Source organism: Equus quagga, chromosome 5, assembly GCF_021613505.1.
Source record: "Equus quagga isolate Etosha38 chromosome 5, UCLA_HA_Equagga_1.0, whole genome shotgun sequence".
Lineage (NCBI taxonomy): Eukaryota > Metazoa > Chordata > Mammalia > Perissodactyla > Equidae > Equus > Equus quagga.
The window spans coordinates 47210623-47236925 of NC_060271.1; positions in this window are offsets into that span (position 1 = coordinate 47210623).

The window sequence follows — 26303 nt, forward strand, 5'->3', positions numbered from 1 at the left end:
AGTCTGCTGGGCAAGCGCCTCCAGGACGCTGCGGGGAGGTGTCCTGAGCTGAGAGGGGAGTGGGGGCCAGCGGAGCGGACAGCGGGGCCGAGGCGGCAGCCCCAGCTGAGGGACGGCCCACCATCACACACAGGGGCCTCCAGCCAGTAGCCCTGACTGGGAACTGGGCTGCGGCCGGGGATGGGGTCTTGGGGATTGGGGTACTGGGGACCCAGTCCCAGGGGCGGAAGGTGGGTGTGCACTAGTCAGGTCCACACTCCCATGGCGGGGTGGAGGGAGAGCGGCTCTGGTGGACTCAGGGGGGCCAGCACCGTGTTTGAGATGAGGGCTCTGCCTGAGGGGGCCTCGTGGAGGCCCCGCCCCCCACTGACCTGGACAAGGTCTCAGCAGCAAGCAGGTCTGGGGGAGAAAGGGGCATTCTGGACACAGAAGGTTCCAGCTGCCAGGAGCCCTCCCTGTACCCAGACCTGCAGCTACGTAGGGAGCGTGGGGCCGGGACTCTGGGGGCACAGCCTGGGCCCTCCCAGAGGGGCAGCAACAAGCAAGTGGTGCAGCCCCTCAGGACCAGCGGGAGCCCCGCCTTAGGTGGTGGTCAGAGAGAAGGGATGACAACTCAGAGCCTCTCAGAGAGGCCAGGAGGGAGGGGCCAACCGGGCCTGCTGTGGTAAGAGATGGCTGGCAGCTGGGCCAAGAAGGCCCACACCTCTGAAAATAGGAATCCTCAGGGAACCCCTGCAGTCCAGAGCTGGGTACCTGGGTTCAAATCCCCACTCCCCCACTCCCTGGCTGTGTGACCTTGGGCAAGTTGCTTACCCTCTCTGTGCCAACTTCCCATGCAGGGCAGTTGTGGCATGCAGATGAGTTAACTAACGTGCATACAGCTGCTCAAACTGCACCCAGCACAGACGCAATGAGGGGGATAAATCCTCCCACGGCACTTGAGGGCCCAGGCTCTGAGGGGGAGCCAGTAGGTAGAGAAGTGGGGCCTGGGGGACCCCCGAGCCCTGCCACACAGGTCCACCATGATGGTGGGCTTGCTTGGGAAGGGCTGGACTGGGGGAGTGAGTGGTTGGAGGGCCAAGGAGGGCAGCTGTGAGCAGAGGTTGGGCAGGACCCCTGGCTGTTGGCCCAGAGAAGGGGCCTGGTCCTCAGACACCGGGGGCAGCTTTCCAGGAGGGGTGCACACGGGAGGCGGGGCACTCTCTCCCCGCTGGACACAGCCTCTCAGTCAAGCCCAGATGGGCCGACAGGGGTGCCAAGCACCGCGGCTCTCCCTCCGGCCCCATCAGCGAGAGAGAGGCAAGGCACGTCTCCCAGTCTACCCCCCCGCCACAGGGGAGCCCCCCCATCGCGAGGCTTTGCTGTGGGTTTCTTCCCTCCCAATTTTGATATCTTGGGGCCCACTTTTATATTTTAATGCATGTTTTATGGAAATATTTATGGCGCACATGTATCGCGTAAAACACCATTATAAAGCCGTTTTGTCCCAATGCTGCTGAAATAAATGACGTTGTCAGTATTACAATTTCACAGGGCTCTATCTGGCCATAACGAGAACGGTCTGGGCCTGCTGCAGCTGCCATCCTGGAGCTTCTGCGTCTGTGGGACCACTGAGGACGTCGGCCTCCCTGCGTGGGGTGGGGGGCGTGCCTCCACACTGACCCCCTGCAGGCCCCCAGGTGACTTTTAGAGAAAGCCTCTCAGGGGAAAACTCCATCTGGACAAGGCTCGGTTTCCCCACTCGGAAGCTGGCAGCTTGGTACCCGGGCTGCTCTCTCTCGACCTCCCAGGCGGAGTAGGATCAAAAGCCACGATCCCAGCGGGCGCTTCCTGCCAGGGCCAAACGGCCGCAAGGATCCCCACTCTGACCCACCAATTCACTTGCAGGTCGGGGAAACTTCTTCCTCCCAGGAGCCGAGAACTCTGCTCTGTTCTAGGATGCTCCGGGCCGTCCTCGGTTGCAAGAACTCAGGCCTAATCTACCTGATGGTCTGAAAGGGGCACAGCTCAGGGCTGGCCACCGACGTGACCGGGTTTAAAAATTAATGGGCCGACATGAGAGAGCCGCCTCCAGACTCGGAGCCTTTCTGCCGCCTCTCCATCCAGGGGGGGCCTGAGGAGATGAATAATTGAGTGGTCACTCCATGAGCAAAAGGAACCGTCATTAAAAGCAGCCCTGGGGTTCAGGGCTGTGGGGTAATGGAGCAGAGGAGACAGCACAGGTGAGCAGGCCCAGGTGGCCCTAGGCACGGGCGGGGGGATGAGAGCGAGGGCCGAGCAGCTCTCCGTCCTGGCTCTGCCCTCTGCCAGGCCACGGCAATCGCTCGGCCCCTCGACGTCGCCTCATCTCCTGCAGGACAGAGACAAAGAGGGTCTCACGCAGGTGTTGTGGGATCCTAACAGACCAAGATAGCAGCGTCCACACGGAAACTCCCCATCAGGCGGCAGGAATATCGTTACCGTCACCCCCACGAGGGGCCAGATGGTGCCCTGAAAAAATGCCACTTTCTTCTTAAATCTTTCTAGAAAGTTCCAGAGGGTCTAACAAAGTCCATGTTAATTTCAGAAAATGGGTCTGTTCATCAGCCCAATAACCAAGGACCCACCCTGCGGTGCGCTCTCTCATTATACCAGCCGCTGGCTGGGTGCAGGGGGCCATATCCATCCGATAACTATTTTGGGGTGAGAAAACAGTGAGTCAGAAACACCTGCCATCTCCCAGGCCGCCCGGCTGGGGAGGCACAACACGACGCCCAGCTTCCGGCTCCAGCTGCCTCTCCCGCCTCCCTCCCACACCCGCCCTCAGGTGTCACAAAAAACAAGGTGTGAAGATGAACGTCACAGACTGTTTGGTCTCTGAAATGTCCTTGCAAACTCGGGAGCAGGGGCCTGAGCAGGGGACCACGCCTTCAACACCTCATAACACAACACACACTAAAAGGCAGGACGAGGCCGAAAACTGACTCCCCAGGTCCCCCAAGATCTCACAGCTTCTCCCCCGGATTGGAGAGGCAGGATGCCAGCGTCCAAGTGATGGAAAGCACCAGCTCGCTGCCCATAAGAGGCCCCGGGAGGGTTCAGGGGGCCCTGGTACCGTGGGTTGAATTGTGTCTCCAAGAAGATCTGCTGAAGCCCTAACCCCCAGGACCTGGGACTGAGCCCTGGTTTGGAGACAGGGCCTTTGCAGTTGTAATCAGGTTAAGAGGAGGGCGTTAGCGTGGCCCTAACCCAGCATGGCTGGTGACCGTCCAGGAAGAGGAGATTAGGAACAGGCACGGAGGGAAGACGGCCAAGTGAGGAGGAGGCAGGGGTGGAGGGATGCGGCCACAAGCCCAGGAACCCCTGGAGCCCCTAGAAGCTGGACCAGGCGGGAAGGCTCCTCCCTGGAGCTCAGGGAAGACACGGCCCGGCGACACCTGGATTTCAGACTTCCAGGCTTTGCAACTGGGAGAGAGCAAATTCCTGCAGTTTGAGCCCCCAGCTTGTGGCGCCTCATTCCACAGTCCCAGGAGACTCATGCAACCTGGTGCTTAGGGACACAGCGGCGCTAAATAGACACGGCATCCAGGTCCAGGGAGGAGGGGGTATGCTCGGGTTCCAAACTCTGCGAGTAACAGACAGCAGACATTGCCCAGGACGGGCCGGGGCTGCAAGAGCGGGGACCAGGCCGAGCCCTCCGGCTGCCCATGCCAGGCCCGGCACAGGGACAGATCCCAGGAGACCCCCGTGGGGGCCGTGCCCAGGCCGGCCCTGCACCCCTGCAGGTCGGCCCATAGTCGGCAGGTCGGCTTGCACGCAGCCCAGCCCCGAGCCGCCACATTAAATATACATCTGTTCTGTTTTCCCCATCTCCGGCCCACACCTTCCTTTATTTATTCATTTTTGGGGTTAAATAAGTGTTTCCTTTTGTTCCCAGCAAATGCGTCTTCCACGTTTTTGCATGTTTTAAATATTCACGCATGTAAAAGAAGTGAAACACACGTCGTTTATTTATTATTTAGGGCACTTTTTCTGTGATAAAGCAGAAACCCCACATTTGAAGGAGAGTTTTACATTTTATTTCCATTAACGCCTCTCGTTAAAGTTTAAAGCCTGCTTTGTCCCCGTACTTGAGGACTGATATTTCCGTCTGTCAGGCAACACGATTGTGCTTGTCAACATGACAGGGAGAAAAAGGACCAGGCAGGAGGGGAAATGCCAGGCTGTCAGGCGTGCGATGGGGCCGAGGAAATGCCGGGGCAGGGGGCCCGCGGGTCAGGACCCGCCTCGGGCCTGAGGCCTCGGATCCTGACTCTGGGGCCGCCAGGTCAGAGCCCGGGGGTGTCAGGGAGATGCCGCTGCGTCCCATGGTGCCTCGGAGCTGTGGCAGCAGAGTGGGCTCAGCCCAGAGAGACCCTGGCAGCCGCCCGTCAGCCTAGGGAGGCGCTGGCCTCTGCCCCGTGCTCGGGCTCCCTAGCAGGAGCGTGAGCGAGGATATGCGAGTGCCCCAGACGGTGCCTGAGGACACAGCCCCGTGTGTGCGTGCCTGGAGCAGGGGTGCTCCGTGAACACACTGCTGTGGTTCCCCATGTCTCACGTGCATCTCTCACACCCCTGCACACAGCCTGGCTGGCCCCCAGGAGTGCCCGCACCCCTAGGCCCTGGCAGAGGCCCCCAGAGGCCCCAGTGCACGTGACCTGTCTGAGCTAGAAGGGCGCTGGGCCCTGGGTCCTGGGAGAGGTCTTCCAGAGTGTGTGTGCGTGTGTGCGCCTGTGTGCACATGTGGCTGCGTGTGCAGGTCTGTGTACCTGAGTCTATGTGTACCTGTGTGCTCTGCCTTCCCCTTCCCTCCCTCGACCCTCTAAAGGCATCAGGAAAGACCCCAGAGCAGACCAGCAAATGCACAGGGGAGGGGCTTACTTCCCACCCAAAGGGCCTCGAGTTGTGAATCAGGCGTTTGGGAAACAGAGAAGTGGAGACGAGTTTACGTTCTGTTTACACTGCCCGACCCCACCAGAGCCAGGTTGTGCCCAGGCCTCCACCCAGCCGGGGCCGCCCTCCTGGAAAGGCTCTCCCTGCCCAAGCCTGGCCGGGGCTGCACCCAGGGCCTGCAGACAGCTCTGCCTGACCTGGGATCTGGCCATGGGGCAAGCTCCCCGCACCCACACCCCCCGGCTGAGCATTATGCCCTCCCACTCCCACCCCAGGGGGCTGAGCCCGTGTGGGGTCCTTCCCGGGGGAATGAGGGTCTGGGGCTCAGTCTCCATCCTTCTCAGGAGGCTTTTCTGGAGAAATAGATTCCCGCCTCCCTCTCAGCTCCCTGGGGGTTCTGCCAGCAAGGCTGCTGTCTGCAGGGCTGTGGCAGGGCGAGCAGTCACCAGGCCTCATTGGGACTCACGGCCCACGGCCCGGCCTCCCTGTCCACGCAGAGCCAAGCCCTTGTCATCACCATCAGACTCGTCATCTCGCTCATAGAGTAAATCCTCGGGCCCCCTTGGAGAGGTCCCCCAAAGCTGGACCCAGTCAGCTGGGGAGGTTTCTCAGCCGAGCCCCCCGAGGCGGATGTTGCTGGAACAAGGAGCAGGACAGGTGGCTTAGCTGGCCACAAGGAGGATGGCCCAGGTGTCCCTGGAGAGACAACGAGACCCTCCGTGGAGGACACCACTCGAGGGGGAGGCAGATGCCAGGCGGGGTAAAGGCCGGCCTGAGGCTCCTCCCGGTCCGTCTGTCTGGGGGCGACCCTGCTGGGGGCAGGTGGAGAACAGCATTTCCAGGCACTGGCAGAAGGAGCCCAGAACCATTTAGGATGCCCACCATCCATCAGAGGAACAGATGGGGTGGGCTCCGGGGACCAGCCTCGCCATGGGCCACATCTGCCCTCTGACCCATGCTCCCCTGACCAGTGTAGACGGCAGCGGTGGCACCCATGTCCTCTGGCTTCCATCCAGTTCCATCCAGTGGGAGTCCACTCAAGTGACACTCAGGAGGGGCCTGAATCAGGGGAATTGTCACCTCCCCCCGGCTGGGTCACCCCACTACCAGGTCCCAGCTCCACTGATGGCTGTGCTGACACCCCGGCCTTCCAGCTCAGGCACCTCTCCCTCCCTCCCTCCCTCCAGGCCCTGCACTGCCTGAGTTAAGTCCTGCCAGGTCTGGTCCCTGCTGGGCCCGCAGCCCCGAGTCTGCACCCCTGTGAGCGGGACCCACCAAGAACTTATCTGAGGAGGGCAGTGGCCCCAGGAGGCTGGGGGGTTGGTGCAGGGAGGTGTTCCCAAGAGCTGGCTCCAGAGGGTGTGTGGTGGACCCGGCTCCCCTTGTCCCCCGTCCCCCCAAGCAGGCCCTGGCAAAGCTCTCCTGCACTGGGATCCCTCAAGCAGGGCCTGGCTGCCATCGGGCTGGCCCCATGGGCAGAACCAGCTCTGTTTCTGTGGGTGGCCTTGCAGGGGTCACCAGGGATGTGTTCCCACGCTCCATGACCTCAGCGGAGGAGGAGGCCAGGAAGGCTGTCATGGGTCCCCCTGTCCCTGACCCTCAGCTCGTAATGCTTGGGCACAGCCTCAAGGATGGAGCTGGGCACACGGTCACATGTGCAAGCTGAGCAACTTCAGCCATGCCCGTAGCCCCTCTGGGGTGAGAGATCATGGCCTTGAGGCATGGTGGGAGGGCCGTGGTGGGGCCCAGCATGGTGTTGGTGCTGCCACCCGCTGGTGCATGCATGACACAGACACACTGAATGTTGTGTCCTGAGGTTTGGGCTCAGTTGTACAGTGTGCCTGCCAGTGGGAACCATGGTCTGGCCGGGCAGAGGCAGCAGAGCTGGGGCAGGAAGCTCTGTCCTTCTGAAGGAGGGAGGGCCTGGCTGGGAGGAGAGGATGCAGCATGAGGACGGGTTCTCTGGCAGGACCCAACCCACATCCACCCTTGAAAAACCTTCACCCTGGAGAGGGAGCTGCGCTGCTCCTCAAAGAGAAGTAGAGCAGCATTTGATTAGTGATGTCTGTCCTGGCCACGGGAAGGGGCAACAGTGGCACGAGTGCCACCTACTGGCCTTTCCTGCCCTGACCAACAGCTGTGTGCAGGGCAGATGGCTGGGAGGTCCCTTTTATTGTGTTGTCGCCCCACCAGGCTATGAACACATCCAGGACCATGACTCCGTGGAACACACCAGCAGCAGAGCACTCAGGGAATGTTTGCCAAACGAAGAAGGGAGCAGCCCAGGAACAGTGTCTAGGGAGGCAGCTGAACCCCTGCCATGGCCGCATCTCTCCTTCCCCAGTCAGCTCAGCCAGCAGGGTGGTCCATTGAGCGTGGCCAGGTGGGGTGACCCAGGCAGCAGGGGTGGGAGTCCCCCGGGTTCTCAGCTTCTGAAGGAGCAGGACAAGCTGGCCCAAGGCGAGGAGAGCTGCTGTGGGTTCTTCCGCCTGGGCTGGCAGGAGGCCGGGCAGTCTCAAGACAGCAGAGTGGGTCCCAAGGCCTGGACTCAGGCTGTCCCACATACAAAGGACGGGCGCTGTCTTCCCATCTGCCATCTCCCCAACCGCCTGCAGCCTGGGTGGGATACCGACCCCGGCGTCTCCCGTTCAGCTCACTGAGGAGAGCTGGAAGCGCGACCTCTAATTACTGGTTCTCACACTCTGTCTTTGTAGTTATTTTTAAAGAAAGAATTCAGGCTGGTGGCAAGGATCTGCAAGGGAAGTTGGCCGGGCCCCGGTGGTGCCAGCCCAGGAAGGGCTTCCGTGATGCAGGCCTGGGCCCAGCCTCCAGGAGGTCCCTTCCCCTCCCAGCACCCGTGTTGCAAAGAAAGTCCGGAATCAGGACAGGCCCTGGGAGGGTCTGTGTGCGGAGGTCCTGGCTCCTGGGCAGGAGCTTACGGCTCAGCGGCTTGGGGCATCTAGCCCTGAGCAGCAGCTGGTGGGAGGCTCCAGGCCGGGCCCTCCCAGTAAGGGCACCAGCAGGCGGTGTGCTCCGACCACCCTGCGGGGAGCAGCTGGTGGGTGCAAGGCCCATGCTGGTGACACAATCACGTGCAGATGAGCCGCCTCCGCCTGTGTCATGGAAGCCGCTGCTGGGAGAGCTAGCCAGAAGCTCCCAAGCACCCCGAGCTGTCCGTTGTGGAGGCAGGAGATAGCTGGGCCTGCTGCCGCTGAGCCACCCTCGTCCACCTTCCACGTCATTGGACGCTCCTCACGGAGCCCATAGGACAAGGGCTGCTCTCCGCATCCCCCAGAGAAAACAGGGAAGAGGAGAAGACTCCCCACGGCCCGGGAGAGGCGCCGGAGAGCCACACCAGCCTGTGCTGCACTGGGACCCTGTGTGTGCACACACACTCACACGCTGCACGCCCTTGCACACACTCCCCTCTCATGCATGCATACAGCCGGTTCCCCCTACACGTGCTGACACACCCCACACGCACACTGGTGCACATCACGCTCTTGTACATACATGCTCACAGGTGCACACACACCCCACGTGCTCACACACCCCATGTGCACAATGATACATACACACACATTATACATGCTCACCCACGTGTGTGCACACACAGTCACACGTTCGGGCAGCCCCTGCCCTCTGTGTCTCCTGTGCCTTTGAGACCCCGGCCGCAGCCTCCTCGCGGGAAGAGGCTCACCCAGGCCCGGCATCAATTGTGGAGATGACGCACCTCTCCGCTCTGCGACGCCTCTAAATGCCACCGGCCTGTGGAGGCCTGTTCTGTCCCCCAGCAGCCGCGTTGACAGATGCAGAGAAACGCCTTGGCAGCGAGATTTATTGACAGGCGAGCGGTGGATGGGCTGACGTTGGCTGGTCCTCCTGCGCTGAATTATCTCTGAGAAATAAAAGTCAGCTGAGCACTGGGCTTAGATGGGCTACAATCTGTTAGCAGAAAATTGGACTGTCACAGCGCGCCGTGTTCATTTTGGCTGATTAAAGAGATATTAATCTACTGCCACTGTTACAGCGCTGTCAGCAGGGCTAACAGGTCGGCAGAGGGACAGCTGCGGGGGATGGCAGTGCATGGCCACAGTGCACAGATCCGCCTCAAGGCCACTTGCGGGCTGGGGAAGGGGCTGCCATCCTCTGTGGGGACACGACAGGTCCCCTCGGGCAGTTGCTGGCCATCCCTCTTGGCCTTGAGGGCAGAGAACAAATGTTGCGGTCCCCAAGCCCCTGGGCACCCTGGCTGCTGGGCTCTGTACCTCCATCTGTGGGGTGATGCCTGCGTCTCTCGCACCCCAGATTGGAGGGCTCACCCATGGGGCCCACATCTCATCCCCACAGGGGAAGGCTGGGAGACCTGTGCATGGCACCACCATATCTCCTAGACATTCAGGTCCTCACTGGCCGCAGGGACAAGGGGCCAAGCAAACATTGGGACAATTTAGCAAGAGTGGCTTTGCAGGCCCCTGGGTCTCAGCCCCACCTCAGAGACCCTCGCATGCAGCATCCCCCACAGGCCTCAGATGAGATGCTCAGGAATCCAAGTCAGGCTCTGTGTAGACACAGCCCGGGGGCCACCTGACGCTGCCACAGCTTAGAGCACTGGCCGCTGGAGCCCCCCTGGTCTGGAATGTTCTGGAGGATTTGCACTGGGTAGTAATGTGGCACCTACTGAATACCTCACCAACCTGGCTCCCCTGGGAGTGCTTCTCAAGGACAGGTGTCTGGCAACCCAGGTGGACACCCCTCTCGAGGGGTTTTCCGCAGGTGTGGGGTAGGGGAGGGGGTTAGGCAGTGAAGGCGATACACAGACAGGGCTGATGGGCCCCACCCGGGTCTTGGGTCTCCAGGGCCAGCCGTCCTCCCCTGCACGGACTTCTCCACCCCGTGTCCCGCAGTGAGGGGCAGAGCCTTGCTCCCCGGATACCCACAGCCCACGCTGAGCATGCCCACTAGCCCACTGGGCATCAGGCTGCGTTCCGTGGCTTCTCTAGCTCTGCAGACGCCGCCTATGGCCACCCTGGGCCAGCACACGAGACCAAGGCCTGCCCTCCTCACCAGAAGCCCCTGAGCATCACTGGGCCCCCTTCCGGTGCCAAAGCAGGCAGAGGCAGCTCGGGGGGGGGGGGGGGGGGCGGCAGGCAGCTGCAGGCCGCTCAGGGCGTGCTCTCTGGCACCTGCGCCTGAGTCGGGGGTCATTCAGCCCCACCCAGACCACATGGCAAAGAATCCAGGAAGACTGGTTGCCAGAGACGTTGACCAGACAAAAGCCACTTCCACGCTGGCCCCGCGGAGAGCGGCCCAGACAGGCCTGCGCCGCTACACCCACTTCTCAGCTTACACACGGTGGTGCTCAATGACTCTGGCGTCCCGGGCCTCGGCCAGGCCTGCCCTCGGGGGCCTCCTAGGTCGATGGGGACACGGGCGATAAAGAGCAAGTACGGAAGCAAACAAAGCTCTCCTTACGAGGCCCCGTGCTCCACGGAGAAGGACACGCAGCTGGGGGTGCTCAGAGGGCACGGTCGGGAAAGGGCCCTCTGGGAACCCCGGCTGCCCCGGGTCCTCCGGCCTTCTAGAAAATCACCGAGCTCGCCCAAACTACACTGCTGGTCCCTCGGCTCCTTGTGGCACAACAGGCTTCTCCGATGGTGGTAGGACCCATAGCACAGCAAGCCTGTGTCCAACAGGGCCAGGTCCCTGGGGCCACATTGGCCCTAGGACTTACAAAGGGCTATTGTCAGGCCAGAATCACGTACTGGAGTTGCAGGCAGGCACACAGGGCTCCTGTTCCTCCTGGCTGGAGCCTGCTCCTGGACCACAGCTCAGGCAGGAGACCCCAGGACAACCTCAAACACGGCGGCTGCGTGGTGCACACTCACTGCTCCAAGCACAGAGCTTCCCGAGGCGAGAGCACTTTTCACAGATGAGGAGCCTGAGGTTCAGAGCCGAACCCAAGCAGCACAGCTCGTGAGGGGGCAGGATACAGTTCAACACAGACATGCCTGACGCCAGCCCTGGTTTTCTGAACCTCGAAGTTCCTCCAAGTCCCTATGCTCACACGACGCCCTTAGCTAGGTCACACAGCCCGCAGGGCAGGGACAGGAAGGGGAACTCACACTCAGGCAGGCCAGCGTCCCTCCACCGATCCCCAGGGACGAGACTCCCTGGGCGCGGAGGGCCATCCTGGAAGCAAAGTCCTCGCTCCTGGACCTGGGCCTGGACTCCTGCCTGGTCTCCAGGGCAGCAGGAGGGCCACTACCCTGGCTGAGCCACTGCAGGCCGGGCCGGGCCGGGGAGAGGGGCCTGCGGCCGCCTCCTGCTTCAGCATCCTGGAGCTGACACAGCCCTGCAGACCGGGAAGCTTAAACAACACGGATTTATTTTCTCTCAGTCCTGGAGGCTGGAAGTCCGGGATCCAGGTGTGGGCAGGCTGGCTTCTCCTGAGGCCTCTCTCCTTGGCCTGCAGATGGCCATCTTCTCCCTGTGTCCTCTCGTGGTCCCTCTGTGTGTCCATGTCCTCATCTCCTCTTCTCATAAGGACACCAGTCACGTCACCTGAGGGCCCACCCTTATGATCTCAGGTGACCGTAACCACCTCTGTAAAGACCCAAATACAGACACATTCTGAGGCATTAAAGGCTAGTGTTTCAGCACATAAATTTGGGGAGACACAAACCCCCCATAACACCTCCTTTTCCTCAAACCTCCCCCTCTCCTCTGAGCAGCAATGGTTTGTGGGGGACGAAGCCCGACCCTCCTGGAGGTCATCTCCTGGGCATTGTGCAGGTGCCAGCGTGGCCCCGGGCAAGAGGAGGGGACACGCGCCTGCACCCCGCTGAGCCCCAGCCGCATGAGAGGAGTTTGGGGAAGTTTTCCCCGGGTTCCTCGCCGCCACTCCATCAGCATCCCGGCCGAGCGCCACAGTGCGCGGGCAGCATGAAATATTCAAGAGAGCTCTATTATTGAATTAACTATTTATCGATTTATAATTCAAAAGATGTATGCCCGACCGCTAACAAAGATTCCACACCGACTCCCGATTCTGAGAGCTGCCGAGCGCCACTGCCCCCGGGGACCGCCTTCTGCAGCTTCACCCTGGCGCAGAGTGCAGAGTGGGGGGCAGGCTCCGGCACCGCGGCCCCTCCCTGCCCAGCCATGGCCAGCCTGCAGGGGTGTGAGCACCGCTGCTGGCCCTGTCCCCTCAGCTTCCGATGGACAGCTGGGCCCAGGTCCCCATCCTGCTGGCTCCCGCCCGTCACAAGGTCTTCTCCGTCCTGACTCCTGAGCCAAGCTGCCCACACGACTGCCGCTCTCGAGACCTGCTGTGACTTGTGCCAGGCGCACCGTTCAGACACGTCGTCTTACTCGGGCCTCACTGACCCCTGACAAGGTACTTTTTTAAAAAATAAACTTTAGTTTTTAGAGCCGTTTGCTATTCACAGGAAAATGAAGGGGACGGTACAGAGACTCCCATATGCCCCCCACACGCAGCGCCTCCCCCACTGTCCACACCCCACAGAGGGGGCCTCTGTTACGGTGATGAACCTGCCCTGACATGTCATCGTCACCAAAGTCCACAGTTTACATTAGGGTCATTCTTAGTGTGGTAGATTCTGTGGGTTTGGACAAATGCATGGACGTGTGTCCATCGCAGTAGGATCACACAGCGTAGCTTCACTGCCCTGAGTCCTCTGTGCACACCTAGTCACCCCCTCCCGGGTCCCCTGACCTTTTCACATGTCCACAGACTGGACTTTTCCAGAAGGCCATGTAGTTCGAATCACACAGCCTGCAGCCTTCTCAGACTGGCTTCTCTCACCCGGTAAGGCATGTCTAAGTTTTGAGGTTGATATTCTGATTGTGCCCATTTTACCGACTTGGGCAGGAAAAGCAGCCCAGCTGAGATGACACATAGGGCCCTGGTGGAGCCGGGATGCTGCTCGGTGGCCTCCGGTGAGCCCGGCACACGGGAGCCCCCGGCCTGGCCAGACGCAGCTCCATCTCAGGCAGTGTGGACACGAGTCTGCCGTCCTCGGAGCAGAGGCCTGGCCCCAAGTCCTTCTTGACCACACTCTGCTCATGCAGAGATTCACAGGACGCTGCGGAAGAGACGGCTGGACTCCTGCGGACCCAGCCCTCGCTCCGGGGCCCAGGGGCCCTGAAGCAGGATTGCTCGCAGTGGAACAGCGCACGCTATCAATAGTCACTGTTTTAAGTCTCCCGTGTCGAGCCCCAGTGGCGTTACTAGGGCACAGACGAAGCCCAGGAAGATAATTACTGGAATATCAGACTCCAGACGGTAATAACATCTATTCAAAACGACACGCCAGGAAAATCCCCAGATTATGGTGAGATGGGTGGGCCCCAGGAGAGCCCCTCTGTGGGGACAGACACTCCCATGGGCCTCGGCCTCCCCTCCCACACCTGGGTGCATGTGGGAAGGGGTTTGCCCAGGAGAAGCCAAGTGCACCGTGGACTCAGAGGCCACCGTGTGGAGGCAGAAATGTCCTCAGGAGGGGTGCCCAGCCCCCTCCTGTTGAGGGGTTCTCTTTGAGCACCTGGCCGCTGCAGGGTCTCACCTGGTCTGCCTCCTTCCTGCCTCCCCTTTGAGCTGCTGTCCAGAGAAGCGACGGCACCCATCCAGGCCTTGAAGCGTCAGCCAGGGCCTGGCACAATCTCCAAGCCCATCTGGATGTGTCAGAGGTCTGGCGGGAAAGAGATGGCCCGGCAGGGAGGAGAGGGAGGGAGGAAGGGTGCCAGGAGCCATTTACGGAGGTGCGGCAGGGCTGCAGACCCAGCAACGAAGGGAAAGAAAGATAAGGAAGTCCAACAGTAGCAGCGTGACCTCAGGCCTGGGGGGCAGAGGAGGAAGCAGGTCTCTTCCCCGCCCCCTGACGACCGGCCGTCTGACCACACTGGCCAAAACCCATGGGAACCCAAAGGGCAGTGCTGTAGAGGTGTCCCTGCCCGTCAGCCTCCTCGAGGACACAGGGCAAGCTGGGCTGCGGGGGCCTCAGGGCAATGCCCAGTGCCATATGTCCGTGGTGGGTGCTCACCAGCTCTGGTGGTCCTGCTGCCCGCCCGCCACGTTGCTGTGGGGCTGGTTGTCCCAGTGGTGGTGGCCAGCATAGAGGGCTGTAGCCTGGCCTGTGCTCAGTGTCCGGTGGACACTGCCGGCCAGGTGGGCAGGGCTGGTCTCTCTCCCGGTCGCCGTGGACTGCCCGGCTGTGCTGGGTCCCTCCACTTGGCCCCAGCCTGCCCAGCCCAGGCCTGTGGTGGAACCGTCAGAGGCCTGATCTTCCCGGATCCATCTGGGCCTTTGTCTGCTGTGTCCCCACACTAGTGGCCATCAGAGGGGGAGAAGAGCATCATGCAGCAGCTCGCTCCCGCCATGCTGGCTGGAAGGCTAGGCCCTCAGGGCTGCCCTGACCTGACATGAATGAACAAATGCATGAGGGAATGAATGAAGGAAGTGCATAGGACTCTGGGAATTATGCAGATGGAGCCCTGCCAAGGATTCCCCTTCTTGGGCTCCAGGGTTGGGCCAGGGTGAATGGCTTGGAAACAAGCTGGGCCAGCGAGGAGACAGAGCCAGCATCTCAGTGTGCCCAGCCAGTGACTCAGGGACACTGTGACCAGTCAGAGCCAGAGCCACAGCTCACTGCTGGGAGATGGAAGACAGCTGAGGGGTCTCTTCCTGGCATGGGGGCTGCCCTCCCGGGGAGAGAAGAACACCACCCAGGTTTACACGAAAAGGGCTCCTCCCACACTCGCTGGGTCCTCCCCTCATGAAGAAGTGAAAATGGACATTCCCAGTACACACGCACAGGGGTTGTCTGACCCCATCTCTACAGCACTGGGAGGAGGACGTGGTGGCTGTCAGGGCTCAGCGAGGTTGACGGGTCCACGGTCGCTCAGGGCAGCACAGGGATTCAAACTCAGGAGGCACAATGAGAACCGGGGATCAGTTTCTCCAGAGCACCACTTGCATTACTCGAGGTCGAGGCCAACACGCCCTGGCATCCACCAAGTGGGCTCCAGATCTGTTCCTGCCCTTCCCATGGGCCAGCTGTGAGGCAACGGATGGGGGGTGGGCAAGGCTGTCCCCCAGCTGGCCAGGGCTCTGGAGGCACCCCTCGGACCCACCTGATGAGTCTACCTGCCCTCCCTCGTTTGTTTATTCATTCAGCAAACATCTCCCTGAGCACCTACCAGCATCAGGCACTGAGGCAGGTCCCAGGGGCGCAGGAGAGAACAAGACAGACGAAGCCCCAGACCTCACAGAGCCTCCCCTTGTTCTCGCGGAGACCCAGAATCGGCCCTAAAGGAGCAGCACACCAGGAAGCCAGAAGCGCTCCGCAAACAGGGCGACATGAAACTTCGCACACGTCACAACAGGCAGACACGTCCTGCAGGACCCTCGTGTGATAAGCTCGAGAGCAAAGCCATTGGGGTGGACATCAGGGCAGAGGTGACCCTTGGGGGAGGTGGTTGATTGCGAGCCTCCTGGGGTGTGCAAACACCCTGTGCCTTGATGTGGGGGCTGGGGCATCTGCGCTTCAGGGAGGAGAGCGGGCAGCCTCCAGACAGGAGTCGAGCCGTGTAAGCCGTGGCATCAGGGGGAGGGGCCAGCTCTGCAATAGCCTAACCCATGGGCCTGAGGCACCCCGGGCCGCCTGGCAGGTGGCTGCCCCCTCCGCTCGCCCTCGAGGCCTGCGCTGCCGAGTCCCATGTCACAGCTGGGACCCTGGGACAACTTGGGGATGTCCTTGCCCAGGAAAATCGGGGATGCTAGCAGCCTGTGCCACGCAGTGGCATCACAGTTAATAAACTTGTCACCCATGTCTGGCTGTGATTAAGTCCCTTCTGAAGGACGTGCCTTGGGGACCAAATGGTGGCTGCACTTGACCAGGACTTGAGAGTGGCAACTGCTCAGAGCTGACTTCCGTCACCCCCGGAGGACGTCCAGAGGGGAGGAGTAACTGTTTCCGTCAGAGAAGCAGAGGCCTGTGTGGCCGCCCTCGAATGAGCCCACTGCTTCCAGCCCCGGACGACTCCCTGAAAACAGAACCTGACCTCCGTCGTGCAGGTTGGCAACACAACGTAAACTGGAGGTGCATTTGCTAAGACCCCCTGTGGGGACCCGGTGTCACTTAGGAGGGTGAGGGCTTGGAACGTGGACCTGGACATCTGAGTGGACGTGGACAAAGACAAAAGTCGTGGCCTCTGCGTCTCTCTGAGCCTCTTGCCAGAAAGAGTGCCCACCCGCGTGCCGGAGAAGCGCGCCTCCCTCATGGGAAGATCCGCGACAGCCTCGCCCGGGGCAGCCGCTCTGAGGAGGGGTTCTGGGTCTCCCCAAGATCCAGCCACTACTGGGGTCTGATCTCAGCCTGCTCCGGGGGACAGGGGGCCAGAGATGGCTCAACGCCCAGCGAAGCGTCAGGCTTCACTGCAAACGTCCCGGGGAAATCGTTTGAGGGCTGATTTTTGGGGTGTTGTTCCAGGGGTGCGATGCAATGTCAATTCTAAGCTCCCCGGTGGGCGTTCACGGACCAGAGATCATGGACTCGCTGTGTTGGCTGAAACAGGTCCACCCATTTGACTGGCTGGTGGACAGACCTGGACTTGACAGCGGCCAGCGGCCAAGTTCAGATCCCAGAGCTTCCCTGGCCCAATGGGGAGGCACACTCGCAGGTCAGGGAAGAGAGAGGACGGGGTGAGCTGGTCACACGCATCCCACGCCCCGCTGTACCCAGGAGAGGCCTGCAGCGCCTTCTCTTGGACGTAGAGAAGATGTACGTCAGTGAGGAGCCTCGGCTGTCTCCACGTGGCCTCATCCTCTGTGTGTGTCAGATTGCCCCGCCCCGTCTTATAAGGACACTTGTGATGGCATTTAGAGCCCACCCGATAATGCAGGATCATCTCGCCATCTCAACATCCTTGACTTAACCCCATCTGCAAAGACTTTGCCATAAGACAACGTTCCCGGGTTCCAGGGACTCGGACCCAAATGTCTGTGGGGAGGAAGGTCATTCCAGCCAACCAGACTTGCCGGGGTGGGGTTCCTGACTCCGATGGGAATGACAGGGTTCTGAAGTAGCAGCAGCCATGCCATGGACCAGCCGAGGACAAGAACTTTACCAGACGGTGGACGGAGTAACGACATTTGCTGCCCTTTGGTTATAGCTGGTGGATCACAGCATCTCCAGGGAGAAAACAGATCGACGGCCTGGCAGAGTCTGACTCGATCCACATGGCAAGATTCTTCTGAGTCGATCCACACGGCAGGATGTCCTCTGACTCAATCGAGTCATCGCCATGGAGAGTCATGGCTCCTACCCGGGTCTCCTGAAGCCAGTTCACAGTCTGAACCCCTAGGCCAGGGGGAGGCAGTCACTTGAGGAAGGATCCAGAGACAGCAGCACAAGGACCAACTGTGAACCTCCCGCCGCACCTGCCCCGAAGAGGCCCACAGGCTTTAGCAGGTCGGCTGTGCCCCAGGACAAACCTTCGGAGGTTACAGGTTCTGATCGGTGCCTGTTCCTGCGGACCCTGAACCACTGTAGTCCACCAGACAACGTGCTCAGAGACATACACATGCCGCCGCATGTCCACTCCAGAGTGGGCTGCAGGGGCCTCGATTTCTTTCCTCGACCCCCGGGGGTATAACTGGAATAGACATAGTCAGCGACTGGCAGAACCCCACGGTGGAACGAGCCTGTTGGAGAGGGAAGAGACGGCGGATCCCTGGGACTTCTCTGCACCCATGAGAGTAAAGCAAGGGCAGCTTCAAGCACTGTAAGCAAAGAGTGATTAGGGCCACCCTCGGTGTCTGCAGAGGTGATGACCCCTGTGCCCTGGGCGTGCAGAAGGCAGATGGGTCTCAGAGAATAGCTCCAGATGAGCCATTCTCAACCTCCCCGCGGTGGACATTTGGGGCGGCTCATTCTTTGTGGTGGGGCTGTCCTGTGCATTGTAGGATGTTCAGCAGCATCCCTGGCCTCCACCTACTGGATGCCAGTGTCGTCTGCCCCAGTTGTGACATCCAAAAATGTCTGCAAACATGGCCAGATGTCCCCTGGGAGGGGGTCTCCCAGGGTCGAGAACCACGACTGGGGATGATTCTAAACTTAATCAGTGAGGGCCTGACCACTGATGCTTTTCCAGTTGTGGACGCTCTACTGGGAAAATCTGCAAAAGCCCCGGCAGGTGGCACGCAATTGCTAACTAGGTAAATGAGGTTTTCCTGTGTCCAGGTGGAGACCAGCAGAGGCCGCCTTCACCATCCTGCCTTAGATCTCTACCAATCTTCTGCTCGCTGCCCCCATCTTGTCTTCAGAGACCTCAGTCACCCTGAGGTCCCACAGGGCAGCACACGGGCCAGCCAGCCACCACATCGCGTCCATTCCACCTGATGATGTGGAAGTGGCAAATGTCTTGGATGATTTAATAAGACCCATGTGTGCCAGAAGGTGGATGATAAATCCACGGGAATCTAGGAACCGGACGCGTGGGTGAGGTTTCTGGGGGCCCGTGATCTGAAGCGTGGATCCCCCAAAGTGAAAAAGAGGTCACAGCGCCAGACCCTGCCTGTGCCCAGAAAGAGAAACGGCATTTGAAAGGCTCTCTGGATGCTGGAGGCAATACGTAGCACAGCTGCGTGAGCCACTCCTCCTCCCAGGGCACCCACAAGCATCCAGTCCTGAGCAGGCCCAAGGCAAAAACTGTGGATCCAGGCTGCAGGGCAGCTGTTCTGCTGACATCACCGCCAGCATTTTCGACGGCGTTGGAGGTGTTGGTGGCAATTAGGGACGCTGCTTGGAACCCCAGAGAAGCAGGAGCAGGAATCACAGTGCGGAAAGCTAGGATTTGGAAGCAAAGGTGTGTCCCCTCCTTGAGGCTGACTGAGGAACAGCTCAACTGGGCGTCCTCTGGGCCATGGAGCCGTGAGGTCCAGCATGGTGACAGCAACCCTGCTCATGTGGGAATGGCATCTCGGAGCTCGAGCTGTTCAGGAAGACACAAGCGCGCTGAGCAGAGAGGGGGCTGGGACTCCTGCAGCCCTGTTCTTGATGCACTGCCACCTCCTTGTTATCCCATACCCACAGCTTCCTGGGGATTTCCTCGCGACCTCTGACCCAGGACAAAAAACTCAGGCTTGGTTTATAGATGGTTCTGAATTGTTTTCTGTCACCAGCCAGAAGTAAATGAGAGCATCACAGCTCTAATCAGGGGTGTCCCAAAGTGGAGGGGGTTGGTCGTTGCCCAGAGAGCAAAACTCCAAGCATCAGGTTTGGATTCCGTTTGGTCAAGACAGAGAGGCAGCCAGGGGTCTGGCTGTACACTGACTCGGGAGGCGCCGACGGTTGCCTGCCGTGGTCCAGGGCTTGGAAAGAGGAAGAGGGTGATGGAGAGGCCTGGGGGAGGCTGTGGGATGGGTCTTCTGGAAGGAGCGCAGTGTGAAGATGCTTACGCCCCACGTGAGTGCCCCGAAGGGCATCTACTGCGGAGGAGGCTCTCCAGATCCGGGCAGATGCGAGGAGGGGAACTCATTCTGTCTCCCAGCCACCCGGTGCTTGCTCAGAGGTCCCACACGCAGTGGCCGTGGTGGCAGGGAGGGTGCTTGTTATGGGTTGAATTGTGTCCCCAAAAGAGATAGTTTCAAGTCCTAACCCCCAGCTCATGTGAGTGATCTGATTTGGGTCTTTACAGATGTAACCAAGTTAAGATGGGGCCATAGGGTGGCCCCTAATCCAACGTGCCAGGAGACCTTGTAAGAAGAGGAAAATGCCCTGTGAAGACAGAGACACAGGGAGTACGCCACAGACGACGGAGGCAGAGGCTGCCACAGAATGCCTGGGGCCGCCAGAAGCTTCAAGAGACACGGAAGGACCCTCCCCTAGAGCCTCTGGAGGGAGCACAGCCCTGCCTGCACCTTGATTTTGGACTTCCGGCCTCTAGAACTGTAAGAGAACGAATTTCCATTGTGCTAAACCTCGCAGGTTTGGGCACTTTGTTATGGCCTCCCATGATACAGAGATTATGCACGGGCTCAGAGGCAGGGACTCCTATCTGAGGGGCATCCAGGAGAGTGACACTGCCCCTGCCGTGTGACTCGCCCGCCCAAAGCAGAAGCCACCACTGGGGCCGTCGTGGGCACATTTTCCTGGGAATCTGCACCACTGCTGGTGTCTGGCTGATTACCCTGGACCTGTGCATCACAGAGGGAGCAGCAAGTCGTCCTCCGCAGATCTGGATCAGCCTCCCCTGCCCGCAATGCTTCGGACAGCCCCACCGGCCACGCACGTGCGTTCTACCTCATTCGCCATCATGGCGTTCCACGCAACATCACTTCTAACCAAGAAGTCAATGCACAGTAAAAGTCATGCAGCAGCAGGCTCTACCCTTGCAATTCTTTGCTCTGCCGCGGTCCCCATCACTCGGTCAGGCCAAGAGAGGACTCAGTTACAGCGCCAATCGGGCCTCTGTCTTCAGGGTGCAATTTAGGTCTTGAATCAGAAAACCACACAGGGTGCTGTTCCCCCCACAGCCAAACACCCAGGTCCAAGAGTGGAGGGGTAGGAAAAGACGCGGCTCCTCCCGCCCTGACACCTACAACCCACTCCCTTCCCTTGCCATACCCGTGACCCTGGGTTCTGCCGGGTCGGATGCCCTGGTTCCCCGGAGGAGCCCCTCCACCAGGTGACACAACAGCGGTTCCATTGAACTGAAGTTGACACTGGCAGCTGGCCGTTTGGGGCACTGCATGCCTCTGAACCGTGGGCACACTAGGAGCTCCTGTGCCAGCCGGGGTGACTGGCACCACATCCAAAGGGGAATTGGGGTGTTGCTGCAGTGAAGACGCAGCTGGAGCCCAGCATCCTCCAGGCGCCCCCGGCGCTTCCAAGTGGAAGACTGAAACCAACGGAGAGCTGAGGCGCCCACGGAGGAAGAAGCAGGAGCCCTGAGGATTCGGACCCGTTGCAGGTGAGTCTGAGCCACCCCACCAGGGAGAGACCCCGGACCAGCCAAGACGCCAAGTGAGCATAGAGGAAAGAGAATGAGTCGTGGGAGACGGAGGTACTGTGAATACGGCCACAGCCCCTGACTGGTTACAGAAACCAAGGCTACAGCTGCCACGCACGTCCGCACGCTTTCCTCTACGTGAGTGTGCATGCGTGCACGTGTGCAGGTGCACTGATTCCTTTCCTCTCCCATTATTATTTTACCAGTCGATCGTCAGCAGGAGTTAATTAAACAATTTATTCTACATACTGCAAAATATTCAAACACAAATATTTATTCAAAAACAAAATATCACAACTGAACTAGAGGAGAAACTGACATTGTCCAGAGATGAAGCCATGATCGTCTCCGGGAAATAAGCATCATGACTGTCAGACTTTGGCCCCTTTTAGGAGAGAGGGTATAAGTGTCTGTTCTCCTGATGGCTGATTGCATCTTGCGAGGCAGAAGAACTGGCCACTGTTGACGACCAGAGGTGGATGTACGTTGGAAGGTGTGCGTGGTGCCGAGCAGCCAAAGGGGTGGACGGTGCTGGTCGTGTAATCCATTGGCTCAGCCCCAAGTCCTCCCTTCTGTGTGTCCAGGCTGCGCTGGGCCCCGGCAAATGCCTTCTCCCTTGTCAGCTGGCTTCCTGGTAGGCTCTGCCGACAAGGGCACTAGCGGGAGGTGGGAGGGCGGACGTGGGGAGGGCAGGTGTGTTTATATGCCGCTCATGTTACTTTGTCCCAAGCAGTGGCTCCAGGCCCTGGCGGCGGTGGCTGATTCAGGCCTCCAGCTTCTTTTGTACTCCCAGAACCCACCCCATCCCGGCCTCTCAGAGGTACAAGCAGGTGGAGGGCATGCCCTGCTCGGAAGGGAGATGCCCCCCAAGTCTGTGGGGCTCTGCTCTGAGCGGGGGTTCGACATACCTCTCCAGGTTTCCTGCACTCACTGTCCCTGGATGGCGCACCATCCCCTCGGGCCTCGGCCCTCCAGCGGGGCCTGAACGCCTCCGTTGTTCACTCCCCTTGGCGGAATTCCTGGCGCTCTGTGCTCCCAGCCTGACCCTGATTGAGCAGACCTCCCGGCTCAGAGGACTGGAGAGCCAAGTGGGTGCACAGACAGGTCGTGCCAGGTGCCGGCCAGAGGAAGCCAGGGTCCTCCCACGTTGTTAGGAGCTACAATAAGGCCTGGCGGAGGGGCAGCATCATAGCTAACCCTGGCACGCCGCTCGCCATGTGTCAGTGACTGCACCGAGCGCCTCCCCTGACATGCACCTGCTCACTTAACTCCCTCACCTCACGAGGATGGTTGTGATGGGCCAAACTGCACCCCCAAATCCACCTGACCCCGGGACCTCAGAATGTGACCTTATTTGGAAATAAGGTCATTGCAGATGAGCAAATGAAAACGAGTCGTTAGGGTAGAGCCGTAATTTAATATGACCGGCCTCCTCGTAAAGGAGCAAATTTAGGCAGAGACACACACGGGGAGAATGCCCTGTGAAGATGAAGCAGAGATGGGTTGATGCATCTACAGGCTCAGGATACCGAGGACACCAGCAGACCCCCAGGAGCTGGGGAGAGGCCTACTAGATTCTCCCTCACAGCCTCAGAGGGAGCCGGCCCTGCCCGCACCTGGACCTCAGACCTCCGGCCTCCAGACGGGGAGAGGATGGACTTCTGTTGTCTGAGTCCTGGCTGTGGTGCTTGTTATGGCGGCCCCAGGACCCTCACTCAGACGGCAGTAGGTGCTTAGAGCCCAGCGTGGCCCCATCAGTGCTGGCGGCATCTCGATACCCCGGAGTTTGCTGCGTGTCCGCGAGTCCCCAAGAGCATGCTTCCCATCCCTGGGGTTCCCTGTTAGCGATACCCCCCCACCTGGTGGGCAGGTGCCCCAACAAGATGACAGCCCCTTGAGGACAGAGAAGGTGGGTCCGCTCCCACAGAGAGAGGTCTGGGTGACTCAGCACCTTGTCGGCAGGCTCCCCACAGGACGTGGCCCACGACAGTCAGGGGTCACAGGGCTGGACCGAGAAGCCTCCACAAAAGCGTCTGCTCCAGGCCCTGGCTCCTCCTGCCGGGCCGGCCCAGGAGACAGCTCCAGCAAGGCAGGCGTCCTTCCACAGGCCTGGGGAGGGCCTGGCACTCTGGGGGCCCCCAATGCAAAGCCCCCTCTCACTGAGGAGGTGACAGTGTGAACAACACGGGGGCATCCCCATACCCCGAGTTTGAACCCACCCACTCTGGTCATTACCTGGGTCTTCAGAGAAAGTTATTAACCTTCTAACACCTGAGAGGAACCGCCCACCCAGGGCCAGGTACCCCCTTCCTGAGGCTGCTGCAGTGCTGGTCGGGGAGGCTCCGGGTGGGCGGCTGCGGGAGCTGCCCTGGGCACCATCGGAAATCTCCTCCTGAGCGGCAGACCGCCAGGACCAGGCGACGGGAGACATCGCGGGACCCTCACACTGAGGGTAGGAAAGCCAGAGTGGGGCCAGGCTGCAGCCGCCCAGCCGGGCTTGCCCACAGCAACCCCAGGGCGTGGGTTTATGCTCCAGGGAGTCTCCTTGGCAGTGAGGTTAGAAGCGGGCGCTCTTCTTAGGTCTTTGGCAGACTCACCGTCTTGTCCTTGTGAGAGGGACGGATGGTGGGGCAGCTGAGGGAAAGTCATCAAGGTCAGGAGCCCAGCCCCGGGCTGCTCATAGCCCAGCAAAGCGAAAGATCACTGAGCCCACGTGACCCCCTGTGTGTGTGTGTGTGTGCATGTGCGTGTGTGTATGTGTGTGGGGTGTGCATGTCTGTGTGCATGTGGGCTGCACGTCTGTGAGGGGTGCCAGTGCTTTTGTCATCTCTGTGTGTGTGTGTCGCGTGTGTTCTGGCATGTGTGCACATGTGCATCTGTGCATGTGGCTGGGTTCGTGGCTGGGCTATGTCTGATGCGGAAACCCAGATTAGACAGGAGAGAAGGGGTTTCTTTCCCTCTCTCTCACCTGCATAGACCTGGCTCCCACCCATTCCTCACCAGGCTGCTCCACGGCCAGCAGGCCTGGGGTTCTCTGAATCTAGTGGGGACAACAGCCCTGCAGGTGCAAACCTCAGTGGGCCCAGGAGCCCAGGTCCCAGTGTGTGTGGGTGTGGGACAGGCTTTGTCCTCTCTCCTCTCTTGTCTGCACCTTGGCCCCAGGGCAGATGTGCAAGCTCACTGGCTAGAACCACCCTCTCTCAGAATCAGCCCATGACAACTTCCCCAGGGATCCAGCTGGGGCCAGGCATCTGAGGCCAGGCAAACGATGCCCCACAGACACACACTGATGGACACTGGGCAGGAAAGATGCCGGATGGGGAAAGGAGCGGGGTCAGCATCACCATTCTGTGCCAGAACATGTGGGACTTCAGGTGGGGTGCCTTGCCCCCTTCCCTGGCCCTGAGCCCAGGCACTGAGGACAAGGCTGGGCCATTCGGGTGGCCCGGGGGTGCACCGAGCCCACTGAGGTCTGGACGGTGCCTGTCCGCTTGTCTGGACGAGGCCAGGCTCTCTCGCTCTGTGCCTCAGTCTCCTCACCTCTTATCTGACAGGTGGGCTGGGTCATCCCAGCCCTTCTAGAGTGATGTTCCAGGCCTTGTGTGTGTCCTCGTGGCTGATATTCACCGTAAGCCAGCAGGCAGAGAAGCAGGCTCTGTGCGACAGGATGCTCTGAGAGCCCAGACGCCTCGCAGGCCTTGCCGGGGGCAGACCCCAGCTGCAGACATGGTCCCATGTCCAGCCAAGCGCCCTACTCCCTGAGTTCCAAGTCTGGACAGGGCAGGGGGCCCACTGCCCACCCGCCCCCCAGGACCCGCCCCAGCCTCCCTACCCCCCTGGCAGCTGTGCCTTCTCTCCACCTTCTTCGGTTGTAACTCTTGACCTAATTATCTCCAACCTTCTGTTCGGAGACCGCTGTCCTTGCCTGATAAAAACCAGTAACTTTGAAAGCAAACTGGGTCTTAATTTTCCTTGACAGCCCTGCTTGAAGCATGTGGGCCGAGCTGGGGTTTAATTAAATGCACATTCGTATTCCAAACAAATTAAGTACAATTAAGGACCCTGAGTTATGGGCATCTATCACTCGGTGATGTTTTTGTAAAAATTACCCCATCGAGATCAAAGACGGAGGATCCTTGCCTTAATTGCTTCATTAGGGCGCCGTGCACCAGGCTTCGAGAGGACCAGGCTGGGGTCTCTTTGGGAATTACTCAAACGACGGCTCTCAGAGTAATTGCTTCCATATTTCTCTCCCGGAGACGTTCCGGCCTCCACGGATCAGCTGCAATGGCTTCAGGAGCCCAGCTCGGTCAGGTCCCCGCGGCAGCAGCCGAGGCGTTTTCACGGCGCCTGCACTGGGGCCTGCCGGGCCGGCCGGTGGGTGGGCTGCCCCCCGCTCTGCCCACACTCCGCCTCTTAGTCGGGGCAGCCGGTGGCCCTGGGAGTGGGGCCAGACCAGCCCACAGGTCCACCAGACAAGCGGACAGGCACCATCCAGACCTCAGCGGGCTTGGTGCACCCCCGGGCCACCCGAATGGCCCAGCCTTGTCCTCAATGCCTGGGCTCAGGGCCAGGGAAGGGGGCAAGGCGCCCCACCTGAAGTCCCAAGCTTGTAGGAACCCAGCCCCTTGCTTGAGGCGAGGGTAGGGGGTCAGAAGGGTTCTCAGTTCTGAGCCCGCCCCCATCCCCAGCTCTAACAGCCACTGAGAATGGCCTTCCATGCCACACCACCATCACCCTCACCCGGACCCACCAGGAAGGCCTCAGGGACTACCAGCCCCCAAGCAGGAGGAACATGAAAGTTCCTCCACGTGATCCGTCCAGGATCGGGCGACAGAGCCACTGCTAGGGATCCACACGGTCACTGAGGGTGGGCCTCTCACCTCGGGCCCAGCTCCTCCAGGGCCCTGAGTGGACGCAGGTGGCAGGACCAAGACCACAATGGCCTGAAGGCTACGTCCGAAGTAGGGCTGCCAGATACAATACAGAACACCAGCACACGTGGATTTCGGATAAGCGAGGTCTTGGTTTTCAGGGTAAGTACGTCCCGTACAACGTTGGCAACATCCTTACACGAAAAGTGACTCTATTTACCTGAAATTCATGTGCACCTGGGCATCCTGCGTTCTGTTTCGCTGGATCCGGCCCCTGGCCAGACGTCTGGAAGGAGGTCGGATGGACACGAACTCCCAGATGTGGCTGAGGACCCTGCTTCTCCTCCCAAGCACCCGACCCTGCATGGACAAGGGTGAGCCTGGCCCGCCTGTAGGAGGGCAGCACAGTGTCAGCTCTCTCCAGAGACCCCCCCAGGCCTGAGAGCGACCAGCACGCCAACTCCATGCCAGCCCATGACCCCT